The sequence below is a fragment of the Bactrocera dorsalis genome, chromosome 3 (assembly GCF_023373825.1).
Source record: "Bactrocera dorsalis isolate Fly_Bdor chromosome 3, ASM2337382v1, whole genome shotgun sequence".
NCBI classification, from domain to species: domain Eukaryota; kingdom Metazoa; phylum Arthropoda; class Insecta; order Diptera; family Tephritidae; genus Bactrocera; species Bactrocera dorsalis.
In genome coordinates, this window is record NC_064305.1 from 20317420 (window position 1) to 20334543 (window position 17124).

At 39.7% G+C, this 17124-nt stretch overlaps 1 protein-coding gene across 8 annotated transcripts in view; it reads right to left on the bottom strand.

The window, feature by feature from the left end:
* The window catches only part of LOC105222219 (uncharacterized), a 63119-nt gene that overhangs the window by 43420 nt on the left and 2575 nt on the right, over window positions 1-17124 (bottom strand). The window contains exon 1 of one of the 8 annotated variants that reach the window (XM_011199447.4): window positions 14542-15809. The exons of the other annotated variants lie outside the window; for them this stretch is intronic. The gene's annotated coding sequence lies outside the window, so the exon portion shown is untranslated. Of the gene's footprint in view, window positions 1-14541; window positions 15810-17124 lie in introns of those variants that run through there. 8 annotated transcript variants of the gene reach the window in all.

The window sequence follows — 17124 nt, forward strand, 5'->3', positions numbered from 1 at the left end:
TATAAATCTCTAAAATTTCGGACAAAACTGGATATTTTTTCCAATGCATCGTTAGCTCCAATTCTCATAAAGTTCATATATTTCAGATAAATAATATTTTTTCAGATTTTTCCTTCCTTTCGAAGGTGGAACCATGTGGTTTTCGGTGTATGTCACCTTTCAGATAAGAAAGAAGTTGGTTTATATTATTTACGATCTCGCCGAACTAGATCTATCACCTAGAACATAGATATTTCGATAGGTTTTTGAATAAATCAATATCGAAAGTGGTAAGAGTACATTCAGAGAGAGCCGTAGAAGTTGCATTTCAACTCCCTGTATGGACTTCGTTTTCTATGATATCCAAAACGACTGATATTCTCTCTCTATCGGATCAGTGTTAGTAAAAGTTCTCACTGTTATAATTAGTACATTTCATTCAAAATCCCTAACATTTTATTACGGATAAAGAATGTTATTCAAATTAAAGGACTTATATATGTACTTATATGCATCAACGAAGGCAATGGAGGAACGTGTTATAGAAGAAAGTCTGACTTCCGACTTCTTCCACACAGACTTTAGCTTTATTCAACTGTTTCTCTCTCTTACGTTTCGGTATATTTTCCTTTGCTTGATACCCCAGATAAGAGATGTATACGAGGGCTGCTATATATATTTCTAGCCTAGGCAACACTAGGTGTTGCCAGGTGCAACCTGACATTTCCATTGGAAAGTTTGACATTTTTTAGCATAACATCAATCAGAACGTTTTGTCTTTTAATCGTGAATTGTTTTATTTACAGGAAATTAAAAAATTTATCTCCGCCAAAAAATGGAATTAACTCGTGAACATTTTCGTGCAATCATTTTTCATAACTTTCGACGTGGATTATCACGACAAGAGTGCATCGATGAACTAAAATCTTTGTATGGCTATGAACCATCCTATAGCACTGTGAAAAACTGTTACAACGAATTCAATCGTGGCCGACGCTCGCTCAAAGACGGATTCCGTGAAGGTCATCCAAAAACAGCAGTTGTGCCAGAACACATCGATGCCGTACGTGAACTGATAATGCAAGACCGTCATGTAACATACCTTCAGATAGAGGCATGCCTATGCATTTCTCTCACCAGCATACATTTGTTATTGCATGAACACCTGGCCGTAAAAAAGGTTTGTTCTCGTTGGATCCCGCACAATTTGACAATCGCTCAAAAAATCTCGTGTGGATTGGTGTAAAGAAATGCTGAAAAAATACGTTCGCGGTGCTTCAAAAGACGTTTATAAGATCGTCACAGGTGACGAATCATGGATCTATGCGTATGAGCCCGAAACAAAACAGCAATCGACCGTGTGGGTCTTCCAAGACGAGCCAAATCCAACGAAAGTTGTTCGTGAAAGAAGCACTTCGAAGCAAATGGTCGCCTGTTTCTTCGGCAAAACTGGTCATGTGGCGACTGTTCCGCTTGAGCAACGTAGGACGGTCAATTCTGAGTGGTACACCATCATTTGTTTGCCTAAAGTCTTCGGAGAAATTCGAAAAACGAACAAGAGAAGACGAGTCATTGTGCACCATGACAATGCGAGCTCTCACACATCGGCTCAAACCAGCGCCTTTTGACCGGCCAAAACGTCGAATTGATGGGTCATCCGCCGTACAGCCCTGACTTGGCACCCAATGACTTCTTTTTATTCCCACACATCAAGAAAATAATGCGTGGTCAACGATTTTCGTCGCCAGAAGATGCTGTTGAAGCATTCAAAAACCATGTTTTGGAGGTTTCTCAATCGGAGTGGAAAAAAGGCTTCGAAAATTGGTTTGAGCGCATGCAAAAGTGTATAAATCTTGATGGAGAATATTTTGAAAAACAATAAAACCATTTTCGTTGATAAATATTCCTATTTTCATTATTAGGCCATAAATATATATGTATAGCAGCCCTCGTATTGTATGTGAGTCAAGTCTCAAGGCTCTAGGTTCCATCTACGCGAACAGGGATCACATTACCTCAGTCGCGCCTAGTAGGCTTCTGGAACGGTTCAGGATACTGGAAATTTTGACCATATTTTCTAACAAGATTTCTGCAACTGAGTAACTCTCTGAGCTTAAACAATAGCCAAAATTGTCTAACTGGGAACTTCGGTTGCAACGGAGCTATATAGAATAAAGTGGCAAACTTAATATACCCTGTTTAGGGTATAAAAAGTATAATTTTTTGGAAAATGGTGTTTTTTCATAGCCTTAACCTGATTTATTTGATTATTTCTACAAAGTATGGAGATTGAACAAAAAAAATTTTAAAATTAAATCCAAGCCTTTATAGTTTTAATCAATATTTGTTGGCATTAATTGAAATGGGTTGAGAGATTGTAGGAAATGAGTTGCAAATTATAAGTGGGGCTCAAAAATGATGCATATACATATATGTATGCATGTATGTATATAAGAAAGAATAAGTTTCGCTGCGCAAGTGCACACCCAAAAATTGCGCCCCCAGCCAGGTTCATACTCGCCCCATAAAGAAGTGCTCAAGTGCTCTACAACGGTGTCAATTCGAGTGCTTCAATGATCATCACAAAGTAGACAATCATCAGCTTACAGCAACAGCAATATAATCATGATGATTGTTGCAAGCATCAAAACAATCAGCAACATCATAGCTTTGAAGTGGAGGATGACAAGCTCACACGCGCAATTCAATAAAGCAAGTACAAAAGCAAAAGGCAGCAAACTAATATAAAGAATACAATACACAAAAGCAACAAATACAACAAAAAAATACACAAAAGCACTAATAAAACAATAAAAAAAACTGCAAAAACAATACCCGCACTCAGCAAGTCAGCAGCAAAAAATAAGAGACAGAAATGAAGAAAAAAATTAGCAGCCAGCAACAATCATATCAGCGGGCGCAGCTAAATGCTTCCTGAAACGCATCTCCTAACTCAGCTGCAGCTGGCGACGACGCTTGTTACTGGCATTAATTCTATTTTGTATCGCTTTTACTCCCGCTGTTCGAACGAGGGCAGTTGGAAAAGTCCACAAGTAGCTGAAAGCACTTAACATAACCTCTAAGTTTTTACGGTTTTTTGCTTTAACTCAACAAGTGTTTTGTTTTACAAGAACAAAAATCATATGTATATGAAAAAATCTTACGAGTTTTTTTAAAATACTACGTGGAACCAGCTGGTACTACACAGCTAATCTGCTCTATGGTGCAGTAGTATGGTGAACAGGCGTACGAAACTCCACCTATCGGAAGCCAATGGAAAGTGTTCAGAGGCTCGCTGCGCTGTGCATAACAGGAGCTTTAAGAATAATTCCAACGGCGGCTCTTGAACTGGTACTAAACCTGCCACCTATAGTCCTCTTCGCTCTCCCGCAAAATCGGCGGGACGACTAGTTGCTGCGGGAATACACTGTCCATAGCTAGGCATAAGGCAACCTTTAAAGTTGCCGGACCACTGCAGTATATTTCAAGCTGAGGTCTTTGTTATTGCGAAAGCTGCGGAGCTGGTCTCTAATGCACCTGTAGGCAATTCCAGAGTCAACATCTGCACAGATAGCCAAGCAGCAATCAAGCAGTAACTTCGTATCGCATATCGGCCAGAAGTGTCTTGGGAAGCAGAGCCGCAGTGGAAAGTGTTGCTAGAAGTAATGCAACTTCACTTCTATTGATACCAGGCTACAAAGGTGGTGGAGAAGATTGCCAAGAATGGTGTACGGCTAACATGCGAAAACGTGTTCAACATTGGGAAACCATTGCATTGTCCATTCGACGATCTTGACAGAAGCTTGGTAAAGAAAATCAAAACCCGATGGAATGAGCTACCAGGCTGCAAAACAGCAAAAACCAAGCACTAAACAGTAGAAAGACTGTTAACTCGATAGAAGAGACTGTAGGAACATGATGGGAATACCAACTGGTCACTGTCTGGTGGCGGCTAACGCCCGCTGGATGAGACTGACAGATCGAGCAGACTCTAGAGCAGGGAATCAGCGACCTTACTTTCCTAATCACAATGGCTTCAAATAATTTCCTTTTATGTATGGACTAGCAGTTTTCCGCCAACTGGGTATGCAGTATCTGGCAATATTAAGCTGGTGTCGTAGGTACAAGCAGAAATCCGATTCCCTTTTTACACTGGTCAGAGTTTTTCTCGTAACCTTCGGACTATCTTAAAAGTCATTAAGTGGAGACTGAGACTGGAAGTCTGACAACAAAGGTTTAAGGTCATACTACAGTTTGTGGCGGGATCACAAACATCAGCAGGGGAGTCTTTGAAAGATTTGGGTGGATTTAGTTCACCCCTTACCGAAAGTTAAAGTCTGAACACTGCTTACTAATCAAAGTTTGAAATACTTTAGTGTCAAGCTTGGCTCAACCAATATCCGAAAAGCAGTTAAAATTTGTGCAGTTAATGACATACTGAAATATTCACAAAAAAGAGTGTCACTGAAAAAAGCTATGACCTTTGGAACAGCCCTAGTAAGTCGACATACTGTACATTATATTCGCGTTGCCTGCAACAGGGCCTTGCCAGCTTCAATTCAACTACAAATCAACTAACTTCAATTGAATTATTCTGCATTTTCTTTGAAATTGACAATTGATTGCTAACATACATACAGACAAATAATATCTTGACACAAAAATATAAGTATGTTAGTGTGTATTGGAGTAGAATACGAGTATTATTTATGTATATGCATGCACTCCAATTTTTACTATCTTAAACATAGGAATATTGGATCCCTATCAGCATATAGTATACATATGTATAGCTGTATGTACTATGTATGTATAGTGATAGGGAATAAGTGCTCACTTGATTGTATTTACTTAAGTATAAATTAGATTAAATTATTTGCGTTCTACATTCGAGTATCATAACTCTCTGGGTGAGTATAAGTAAAAAATAGGTACATATGTATGTGGTTAACTGGTATATGTATGTGTGTGTATTTGCTGTAAATGGGGTAAATTGAAAATGAAATTGTCTTAAGTGTTTTAAATTTTCCTATGGAAAAAATTGACAAAAACACTTCTGGTGTTGCGACACATACGAGGCAATTCGTTGCTACGTATGTACTGAGATGTACATACATACCGACATGTAACATTTCAGGAAGGCTAAAGCAGAATTTAAGTTAGAGTTGTTCTATATACATATATAGTTACCATTTTATTACTTTGCTTTAATCAGGTAAGCATACGTTTAGGCGCGCCGCATTAAGGCTTCAAAATTTCATTCACGTAGATATTCGAAATGTGAACTTCTCTGACGGTTTATGGAGTTGGCGCATACTCAAGCCTGCAGATCAAAATTTTTAGTGAAGTGATTTGTATATAAAAGTCTTCTCACTCAAGAACAGAATAATTGGATCAACGTAAACATCGTGAATTTGCCGATTTTACCTTGGAATAACTTCAAAACGGATTTTTTTGAATCATATTCTCCGATAAGGTTCACTTACATCTGGGTGGTGCGGTAAATAAACAAAACTGCCGACTCTGGTGAAAATTCATAAATTATTCATAAACAACCATTACATTCACCTAAATTGACAGTTTGGTGCGGTTGTTGGTCCGGTGGAATCATCGGTCCATACTTTATTCTGAATAAAGCTGGTGACACCGTTACTATCAATGAAGAGCGATGCAGATCGATGAAAACCAAATTTTTATTGGAAGATTGAGTGGTGCAAGCCGAAAATACAGCGTTCGTTAGAGCAAAGGGGCGCGATTAAATCCTGAGTAACTCGGTAAATCTGCGACAAAGGCGTTCGATATGATCAACCTAGTTGTTGCTTTAGCAAAAATTGGTGTGTTTCGGTGGCACCAGGCCTTTTTGGAGGGCGGGAAGAGGTCGCTGATGAAGACCGGAGGAATGAGTAAATCCAAAGTGAAAACGATGCTCATTGTATATTTTGACATCGAAGGCATCGTCCACCATGAATTTGTTCTTCCTGAACAAACCGTCAACGCCAAATTTTACTTGGAAGCCCTCTATAGACGAAAACGAAGGATCAATCGGGTCCGACAAGACATCGCACATGATTGGAAGTTGCACCACGATAACACCCCGGCGCACACCGCCTTTCTTGTGAACAGCTACCCAACTAAGGCTGGCATCCCAACGCATCTGTAGCCGCTCTACAGCCCAGATGTGCCCCCGGGACTTTTTTCTTTCCTTGCCTGAAAATGCTGATGAAAGACAAACATTTTGAGACGACAGAGGGGATCCGAGCAGTTTGAAAGTTTTTCAAAGAATTGTAAAGATTGGTTCAATTCATTTTTTTTAATCGACTCAGTCCTATTACTTTCCGGACACGCCTTGTATATGCCAAACTATATGCATATAATATATTTCTCCAGTATTGTTTTATACTTGTAGTTATAGAGGCTTCTACGGTGAAACCACGTAAATGGAATGCAGTGAGTGCGTAGGGAGGCACTCTAACCCCTTAGCCTCAGTCCGTTTGTAAAATAAATAAAAAAATAAATACCGGAACCATGAAGGGTTATAGTTGGGTTAACGGTTGCTACAGTAATGACAAACACGTGAGATACATATGTATGTGGAGATGATCTCTGGAAATAGGTAAAAGTCAAAAAATGTGGAAATCAAGCAAACTAAGAAAAAAACGACATTAAATGAAATAAGAAAAGTAGGGAAATAAACAGCAACAACAACTACAGGAAGCACAACTAAAATAGCATTAAAAATTAAACAAATAGAAACAAACACAAAAAAAAACAAAATTTAAACAACAACAAATTAAAGTCAAAAGTTCAATAGCCTCAAAACACTGCAACAGTAATAATAATAACAACAACAACGACTCAAAAGTGTCAAACAATGCACTTAAAGCTTATTTTAAACAGCTACATAAATTACGCATCAGACAATTATTGCCCAACACAAAAGCAACAACATAATTAGACCAAATATGGAAATAGAACACGCATAAATTTCCAGCAAGAAATTATAGAATGTCAACCAAAAATGGTGTAAGAATGCAAAACATAAACAAACATAGGACAGGATGCGAGAACTTGGAGCAGACCGCGAAGCAGAAGAAGCGAGCGCTGGACAAGTGACGAACCAAAGCATATACACATTTACAAATTTATACATATGTACGTAGATATGTACATATGTGTATACGCGTGTGCATGTTTTACATAAAAATTCGGGTTTCGCTACGATAATGGTAATGAAATGCATAAATGCAACGCTTAAATGTCAACGCGACACGCCTAGTCAAAGCCAAATTCGTAGCAGATTGACGCTATATGGACAGCAACTGACAAGCGAACATAATAATAATAACAATAACAACAATAATAATATACAATATTGTAATAATAACAACGACGCCAAGAACCGAGTGTGCTGGCAGCAAATCATAAGCACAGGTAAGGCAAAGTAAGGTAAGGCGAGGCAACAAGTCGATAAAAGGTAAGGTCTGTCGACTGAAGTGGTGCTCGGCCGTTACGGGTTGTACGAATGTGTGGCACACAGCAACGAAAAGTGGTATAATTTACAGCAAAACAAACGAAGAAGACTGAACAAACAAAACGCGAGAATGGAAGAAAAAAGAAAATAAGTTGAAAAAAGAACAAAATGGACAAGACCAAAATGAACAGCGTCAAACCAGTTTAGTTGCTGCTATACACCACATTTTTTTATCACCAATTTTCCTTTGGTTGATCGTCTGCGCATATGGCATTTGGCGGATCTCCAACAGCGCGTTGTTTACCGATCACAGCATTGAGCTCAAAGCGCTAAAGCAGTTACATATCACAAACATTTGACTCGCCTGTATGCCAACAAAGGCGACGCTGCTGGAGCTAACTATGCATGAACGCTTGTTTTTGTTTTTGCTGGCGGACTGGTTGGACGAACTTGCCTTTTCGAATGTTGTACCGCTCTGCTCCGCTTTTATTATTATTGTCATTGTTGTTGTATTTATTATGGCAAAACAGGCCAAGAGTTTCCTGTGTACTCGTACATTGGCCATTGGTATCAGTCAGCCCAACTGGCTGACGCTGGATGTGTTTGGAGTGTCAGCCAACTGTCATGATCAAAAGACCGAATCTTTGTCAGCTTGCCCAACGGCTGTAGGAGTCGAGCAAGACGCGCAAGCGCAAGGCAAACACTAAGCTACACACACAAACAGACGGGCACACCGAGTTTGAGTACCGAAGATGGGCACGCCAAGCTAGTGGACTTTGTGGGCATAAGCTGTTTTATGGCCAGCGTTCGGTTTTGTAATGTCGTTGTGGCTGAAATGGTCCGGGCAACTGCAAGTCGTAATTTCGTGGAAACAATGCGCGTGCAAACAAGCGGGCGGTTGGGTTTTTTTTGGACCCGCAACTTTTTTTTCATTCTAAGTGTAAATATGCGAGAGTGCCCGTTGCAGCAAGCAGGAGATGGTGTGAACGAGTTAATGGATAAGCAGTGATGCAGAAAGTATAGGTATATATACCGATTGACCAGTATGACCAGATGATCCTCTATCGGTGGCAAATAAACACATATTTGTAAGCGAAATGTGAAGAACAAGAGTTGTTGGGCGTTTATGGCAGAGGTAACTGTGTGGTTTAAATAAGCGATTAAGGCATATTTCTATGCCGATCAGGAAGTCTTAAAGTATGCGCTGTGTTATGGCTCGTGGGAAACGAAAGAATGGTAGTTTGGCAAGCGGGTTACTTCGCTTCAAAAAATGCGAAAGCCTGGAAAGGAGTTCATTATGCTCCATAACTGGGAGCATACGGGCCTCGCTATGCAGGTGTTTTTAAAAAGATAGAAGACATCAAGAGGCATCCTGTCGAAGTCCGCAGTGCAGTGTTGTAACAAGTCTGGGGCCTCATCGTCTGCGTTTCGCTGCATCCAGGCGACCATATTGGTGCGGCGTGGTTAAGGACTGGCTGGCCAATTCCCTTGTAAGTTGTCAACAACGTTTCTTTGTCCTTACCCATGTGCTGCCGGCTAGCGACTTGAGGATTTTGTTGCGGCTCTGTACTTTGGCGATAATCGCGGTTGTACGAGGTGTGTTCAAAAAGAATCGCGAATTTTGTGTTTTTTCAAAAATTATTTATTTATTCATGAATATCTATTTTGTCCCCTTGAAAGTAATCCCCATGAGATATTATACACTTGTGCCAACGGGTTTTCCAATCTTCGAAGCATTTCAAAAAATCATTTTTTTTCTTCTTCAGCTCCTCCTTCGATGCCGTCTTTATCTCGTCAAGAGAAGCGTAACGTCATCCTTTCATGGGCCTCTTCAGAAAAAGTCACAGGGGGCCAGATCTGGTTAATACGGTGGCTGCGGTATCATTGGTGTGTTGTTTTTGGCCAAAAAGTAGCGCACAAGCAACGATGTGTGTCAGCAGGGGCGTTATCGTGGTGCAATTTTTTTGATAGGTAAAAATCGAAGACGATCCAAAACACGTGCAAGCAAAGCAGCTGTCAACAATTAAATGAACATTCAAAATGGCCGAGCTTGTCGGCATAAGTGAGAGACATGAGTACCAACATAACGCCACAAAAAATTCGAAATTCGAATATACGTAACCCGCGAAAATTCAAAATTCGCGATACTTTTTGAACACACCTCGTATGGGGAGTGAAAGAGCACGGACTATCAAAAGTCACACCTAAAATTTTAGCATTATTGTCAGTCGGAATTTTGACGCCATTGGCTGCAATATTTAGGTCAAGTCTGAACTCCTTCCTCCAGTTTGTGAATTTGATCGCTGTGGACTCAGTATGGGAGAGTTTTAAGTTCCGTGCAGCGAGAAATCGAGAAAGGTCGGAGAGATAACCTTTGAACACATGCAATCGATACTACTGCACGTCGTCAATATCGTGCAAGCGTACGAGGTGACATACATAACTTCCATTTGGTGGTTGAGGGAGTTCCTGCGGAAACCCTTTCTTAATTCTTCTCAGTTTAGAATTTTTTCTTGAAATAGTATGGATGATTGATGACCGCTCAAGTCCTGGAGGGAGCGAAGTTTTTTCTATATTCTCCAGTAGCGTTGTGTGACTACTGTGTCAAATGCTATTGACAAATCCAACGCTACGAAAATCGTTAAGTGTTGTGGTGGTGCTGTGCACTTTTCGGGGGCCATGCTGGTGGTTTGCTAGGATCAGGTGGTGTGTAAAGCGGGTGTAGCAAGTGTCTTAACTACTGGGGAGGAGAGTTACCGGACAGTTGGACTCCTCTTTGTTGGCGGGTTTCCCAGGTTTCAGCAGTAGGACCACTCTTCCGATTTTTCACACATCGGGTATTTGAAGAGTGGTCAGCGACAGGTTGAGGACCAAGCCTTTTGATCTTTAATCGTGGTTATAAGGCTCAAATAGTTTTTAGTTTTATAAATTTGAAGTGGAATCACTTTATATCAGCAGAAGCTTTTATTTTATGGCTGCCAAGTATACTGCAAGCTTAGCCGTACAATTTCGGATTTTGTTTCCTGAACTTCTCACCTTTCCTCACAGAAAGAATTGACTTTTAAGATAACAGTGAAATGTTGGGAGTTCGCACTACAAAAAATGGGCGTGGTAGCATACAAAAATATACAAAATTTATATTGTATGCAAATATTAAGTCATCAAACTAAATTACGGCAGCTTTTTTGGCTACCGCGGTAATAATATCCCGAAATGGGTGTATGAATATGAGAAACACGCCCCGCTTAAATTTTGAATTTCGATTTAAGATTTTTATACGCTTGATATTTATATTCATGAGCGCAGCTGAGAAGTAACTGACCGCTGCCTGAAGAAAGGGAGTTATGCGCAGGCAGACTTTTGCAAATATGCAAAGTATATAAAATAACGTCAGCTAAGGCATGAAAGAACAACAAAATGCTTTGGCAAGTAACAACAGCAACAGTAGCTGTCAGGCACGCACATCAACTTGGCAGCAACAGAGGCAACAAAAGATTTGCGGAAGACGCCCGTTTAAGTACCAACTGTCTAACAAGATGAAAGTTAGAAGCAAAATAATAATAATAATAATGAAACAAAAACAAAGGCAAACAAAAATGAGATTGAAAAAAAATATCAGCAATGAGCTATAGAGAATATTGGTAGGTAGACGTTGTTTGTTTGAGTTCAGTAAGCGCTTTTGCCGTGTTTATCGGTTAGTGTACGCTCCTGTCTTCTAGAAAATGCGTGTCGCACTGCGTCACACCGCTTTTGTTTCCAGTCAAATGTAAGCTTCTATGAAGCCAACATTTAATTGCACGTATAGCAGACCATGAGCTGCAGGAGTCACGCTGCAAGTACACAAACTTCACGCGCAGAATGCGTGTCGCCGATGAAGTGCAACGTCTTCAGCACACTCACACACACACTTGTGCAAGCAACCAAGCCATTGCCTTTTCTGGCAGCTTCATGTTGGGCTGCTCCACATTGTCAACAACAAAACGACAACTAGGCTTGGTTCCACAGCAGCCACATCCTTCACACAATGGCACACTGTAAGCCACGCAGGGCCACCAACTCCATTCGGTTGCAACTACTTTCCACTATACACTCGTATACGTATGTATGTATATATTCACATTATGCACACTTACGCACACATATAAATATGTAGCTAAATTGCAAACGTACACGCTACTTGTGCCCCACCGTTGCAGCCCCATCATCATTTGGTAAGGCATTTGGCACATATTATTTAGTTTGTGTGGTTTCAGTTGGAGTCAGCGCTGTGTCTGCTTTGCTACATACAGCTTTCTTTAATATTGTACTTTATGTACATATGTATACAGGGTTATATAATTCGAGTTTCAAAGTAGCAGGGCTATAATATGACAGCTGTCAAAACAATCGGATTTTTTTGGTTATAATCATTAAAAAAAATTGTGTAATGCACGTTAGGAGATCATCAGAGCCATTGTAATATTGACCTTTGAAAACTTATGTGGTTTAGTGAGCCCCGTATGCTCTCAGTTAAGGAGCATAACGAACTCCTCCTTAAGCAGTTTTTGCTCGGGTGATTTTGCTGAAATCATCCCTGCAGTCACCTGCTTGGAGCGGAACCGCTTCCTAGGAGCATCAAGAGGCCATTCCTCAACTACATACGTCGACGACATAAAACACTACGCCGACCAGATTTCGGGCACAATTAACTTCCGACAAGCACTGACCGTCATTCATAGTGGTTCCATCAACACCTTCACCGGCTCCCTCTCAGTGAATGGCGTACGTAGAGTCAAACCACCATCTATAGCAGACGAAGATTTCGAGTTGTCACGAGAAACGAATGTGACCCTTGCGCAGCTTCGTTCTGGATACTGTAGCAGATACTATTTATCCAGAATAGATTCTTATATACATATGTATGAAACACATATTTGTATACCCTGCTAACTTCACTGATCTGACACCCTTCTACCTTTGGTTCGACCCCGTCAGGTCATCACGTTTCCTGGAATGAAAACTTAACTAATCCTTGCCATCCTAACGGGGATTAGGTAACCGTTAGTGTACGTTTTACGAGTAATTTTAGCGATAGAATTCTCTAAGGGACAAAAACGAACGTGATTCTGAAGCAGAAGCTTATCCATAAACTCAATTAAAATATTGAGTGCCAAGGTGTTTTGACGAAAACCTTCCCCGGGTGCCAAGCACATTTTTTGCTATAAACTGGTGTAAAAGTAGAAAATATTCAGTTCTGCGCCAATCCCGGATGATTTTGTGGTTTATTTTGGATTTTATAACGGTTTTTTTTTTGTCGCATGTCTCCTTACGACATGGCACTGCACGACGGAATTGCAATCGTAAAAATCGATGTCGTACGAAAATGTGCGACGCGATTTTTTTTTGCTATTTTTTCTTTTTTTTTTCTTTTTACGCATTTTATACGATGAAGCACGTAATCCTGCAGAGCCTTCAACTAGTCAAGGAGCGAGACGTAAAAGACGAGCAACAGAAAAGCCACTGGCTGTGGTAGAATATTATAAGGGGAAATCAGGCATTGATCTTTCCGACCAAATGGCTTCATACGCAAATACCCTTCGCAAAGGGTTAAAATGGTACCGAAAGCTGGGAATTGAACTTTTACTTCGACTTTCCGTGGTAAATGCCTATACTGTGTATAAAGCAGCTACGAATAGAAACATTAATATACGAACATTCCGTGAACGCGTTGCTAAGGGCCTACTAGATCTCACATCCCCGCAGCCTGTATCGCAATCAAAACATATTATCACAAAAAGAGTAGATGAAAATAATAAAACCATCCGAAGTGCTTGTGTTTTATGCTACGCTGAAGCAAAAATAAAACTTAGTCGAAAGGAAGCAAGAAAGAATATCAAAAGGACAATTGCTTTCCAAAATATACACATCTAAAAAATTAATGTAAAAATCAATGTAATTGAAGTTATCATATCCTAATTTTAATTTTTCAATATCTTTTTTATACTTTTTTTCCGAAATATCGAATGAATTCCAATAAATTTTCAAAATTAAAAAGAACCTCAGAGTTTTTATCATAAAAACCGCAAAAATGAAGATATCTCTATGAAACTTGGACCAAAATTTAGAGCAAATATTAGGCTACTAGAAATACATTTAAAAAACCCTGTAGCGTCAACCAAAAACACATGACAATACCTAAGGCCAGACAATGCCTGTCGCACGAAAACGTGTAGCCATGGCACCCCAGGAAGTTTTTGGTGTCGCACGAAAACGTGTAGCCATGGCACTCAATGTGTTAAAATATTATAAAAACAAATGTATATACCATCTTTGCTGAGCTAATTCTTAACCTCTGATATTTAAAGCTTTCTATATGATATGTATGTCAATGGAGATATTTTTTTAGGAATATTTCAACACAAAAACATACTCGGGGATTTCGATAATGTATTTTGATTAGGTTCAGATTATTTCTACGGCCATTAAGCTAGGATTTGCAGTCGCTTACTCAATTCAAGTAAGTTAAGACGATCTAAAGCCGAAACGTATGAGATCACCCGATTATAAACACACAAAGTATGATATGCTTCAATGGTTCCAAAAGAAACTAAACACTTCTTACTTAATACTTCTATAAATATTCTAAAAATAGCCGTAGATTATTTATACCTGATCCTTTTGCATTAATTTCACATTTTACATTAATAATAATTTCAAAGAAACATGGTCACACATAATAAAAATTTTCGAAAAACATTTAGTTGAATATTTTCATTGAAATTTTAAAAATAAAATACACTCCAACTTTACAAATTTCATTAAAATTATAGTTTCAAATACCAAATGCAGAACTCTCTATATTCTGCTGCAACACCACTCGCTCCTCCCAGAGCCCTTCGTTTGTGGCAGGAAAAAATACGAGCGTAGTAGCGGCACGATTTAGATATGCCGCCGAAGCACTTTTGCGTATAGTTACGCCAATTACGCATACCGATACAACACTGCCAAACATACATATACACTACATAGTACATACAGCAAATATATGGGTATATAAATGTGCCCCAAAATACATTTGCGGTAAATGATATACAAAATTTGTGAAAAATTACCATTTTCACTGTTGATTTTTGCTGCCGATTTCACTGAGTATGTGGAAAGGTATTTTTTGTTGTTATTATATTATGGGTCTACACATAAAAATGTAATTTCAAAGGTACATGTACTACATGCTGCACTTAACTTTCACAAACTACAATTTTGTACTGAAAAATTTTCCGCTGCTTTGCTTATTCATTATTTTTTGCACTACCATTTATATTTCTTATACTTCTTCGTTTGCAGAATTTGATATATGAAATTTGATTTGCATTGATTTTTCCACGAAACTTTTTTCGCGTACCGCAGATACGCAGCATTAAAGCTGGATGTGTGTAGGTTGTTGTTTTTTTTTTGAACACTTTATTTGATTTTACGAGAATTTCACCGTTACACACTTTAATAGCTTACACATTTTTCCCTCACATCACTTCACATTTTTTTTCAGCCACATTTTGTCAGTCAGTCAAGGCAGTTGGAGTAAATAGTATCACACTCCGTGTATACTGTACGTGTATGTATGTGTAAGCATTTTGGATATTTTCGTTAAAAATTTTCTGCTGCATAAACCGCAACTTGTACCGAATTGTGCGAGTGCACTCCGTTGAACTGAAACTGACTTCAGTCGTTCGTTCGGTGTGGAGTAGGTATCCCAGCTTGAAGTGGATATTCGCAAGGAAAAGCAAAGCAACAACAATAAGTTGAAACATCTACAACAACAAAAAGAGTCAAGCAGCTGACAAATGCACTCAGCAGTGAAAATTATTTTTGTTTTATTTTTGCAACACACACACACATACACACAGTCATCAGTGCCAGGAGTTGGCAGTGTTGGAGCCTAAATATTGAGAAATGAGAGCGAAAGCTGAAACTAGAGAGCCTGTAGTGAGTTCGCGCGACGCTGGCGCACACCGACTTCGCAAATACTCTCCGCCAACAGAGCAAGGTAGTTATGGGCAGGAGCAGGCCAACAGCTCAGAAGTTCGTTGGCGGCCGCCTACTGTGCAAGCTTAGGCGGTGATTGTGTGTATCTATCTACCTACTACGTGCTGATGTATGTGTTTATGTACATATATGCAGTCGTAGGTATCAAAGGTTTTGCGAGTAACCGGCATCGTGGACCAATTATGTCGGCAAGAGAGAGTGTGTGTGCGCTGTTGCTGCCGCCTAGCCATTCAAGATTTTGGACGACAGTGGGTAGTGTTAAAGGATTTGCGTATCGGTCTAATATACGCCGATTTTCCTGAAATACGGAGGACCGCGAATGTGATCTTTATACCTAAGGTAGTAAGGCAGGCTATTCACCGCAAAATCCTTCGAGCTAATTAGTCTAACTTACTTTTTACTAAAAAGTATGGAAAAGAACGTGGATTACGAAATACGGACGACGAAGGCGCTGAAAATAGCACCCCTGCATATGAACCAGTATGCTTACAAGGCATTCAGATCAACCAATACTGCTCTGTACCAGCTAACTTCAGAGATAGAGAGTTCGGTGGAAGCTGAATAACTTTCCCGATGATATACATGCGTCTCACAAGAGCGTAGTCAGGAACGTGGCAATACCGGTGCGCAGATGGATAGAGGCCGTAGTGCGCACCAGAAAGCTGAAACCACGGTAGGAGATACAAGGATTCGTCTCGGTATTACAAGACTTTGTCCACAGGGTGCAGTGCTATCCCCTCCCCCCCCTGTTCTGGAGCCTTTTCTTGGATGACCTACTAGACTAGTACTAGACACTCTCTGCGACTTAATGCAAAGAGGTTTAAATCTGACTAAAGGGTGGTATAGTGGGGTTAAGTTGAACATCAAACCCTCAAGACCGACCATCGACACGTTCACGAGAAATAATCTCTGCCCGTCCTCACGAATTTTACACTTGGGGCAGAGAAGTAGGGACGACCAACATGGTCAAATATTTTGGTCTCACGCTGGATTCTCTTTGACTCTGCGGTGAAAGCAGCATGTTGAACTGACCTTCCGCAAGGAAGAAGGAGTAGACAGAGAGAGGTATTGGTAACAATTACAAGGCATGCGGCATGCCAAGTTGCTAATGGGGACCAGTATGCATTCTACTCTGGCTACTGCAAGCTGAAGAAGCACTTACACAAAATGCGCTTAGTTTCTTTATAATGTTTATCTTTCTAAAAATTGAAGTTATTACATTTTTTTCTTACAATCCGTTCTCATTTTGCCCCACTGTGCTTAAAGCTACTCGTTAGTAGCAACATAAAAAAAACTGACGAGGACAACAAGTTTCTTGTTCCACGAAAAACTACATATACATATGTATATATATATCAACTCAAATAAAACCTGTATCCATTATATAGTATTGACCACGACAATGGTGGCAACTCGTTTTCCCGACTCATACACTCATTCCGCGCATATTCGATCCTTTTAAGGGAACATATATGGAATTCAAAGAAGGATTAGTGCAAGAGTAATGTGAATTTATAAGAGAGAACCATATTGAATGACTGGAGCTAACTATGATTGTATTTATCAAAAAATTTTAATACAGTCGAAAAAGTTGTTGGTTCAAATGAAAATAATGAATGAAGGATTAAGTTAGACAACAAAGTTGGAAACAA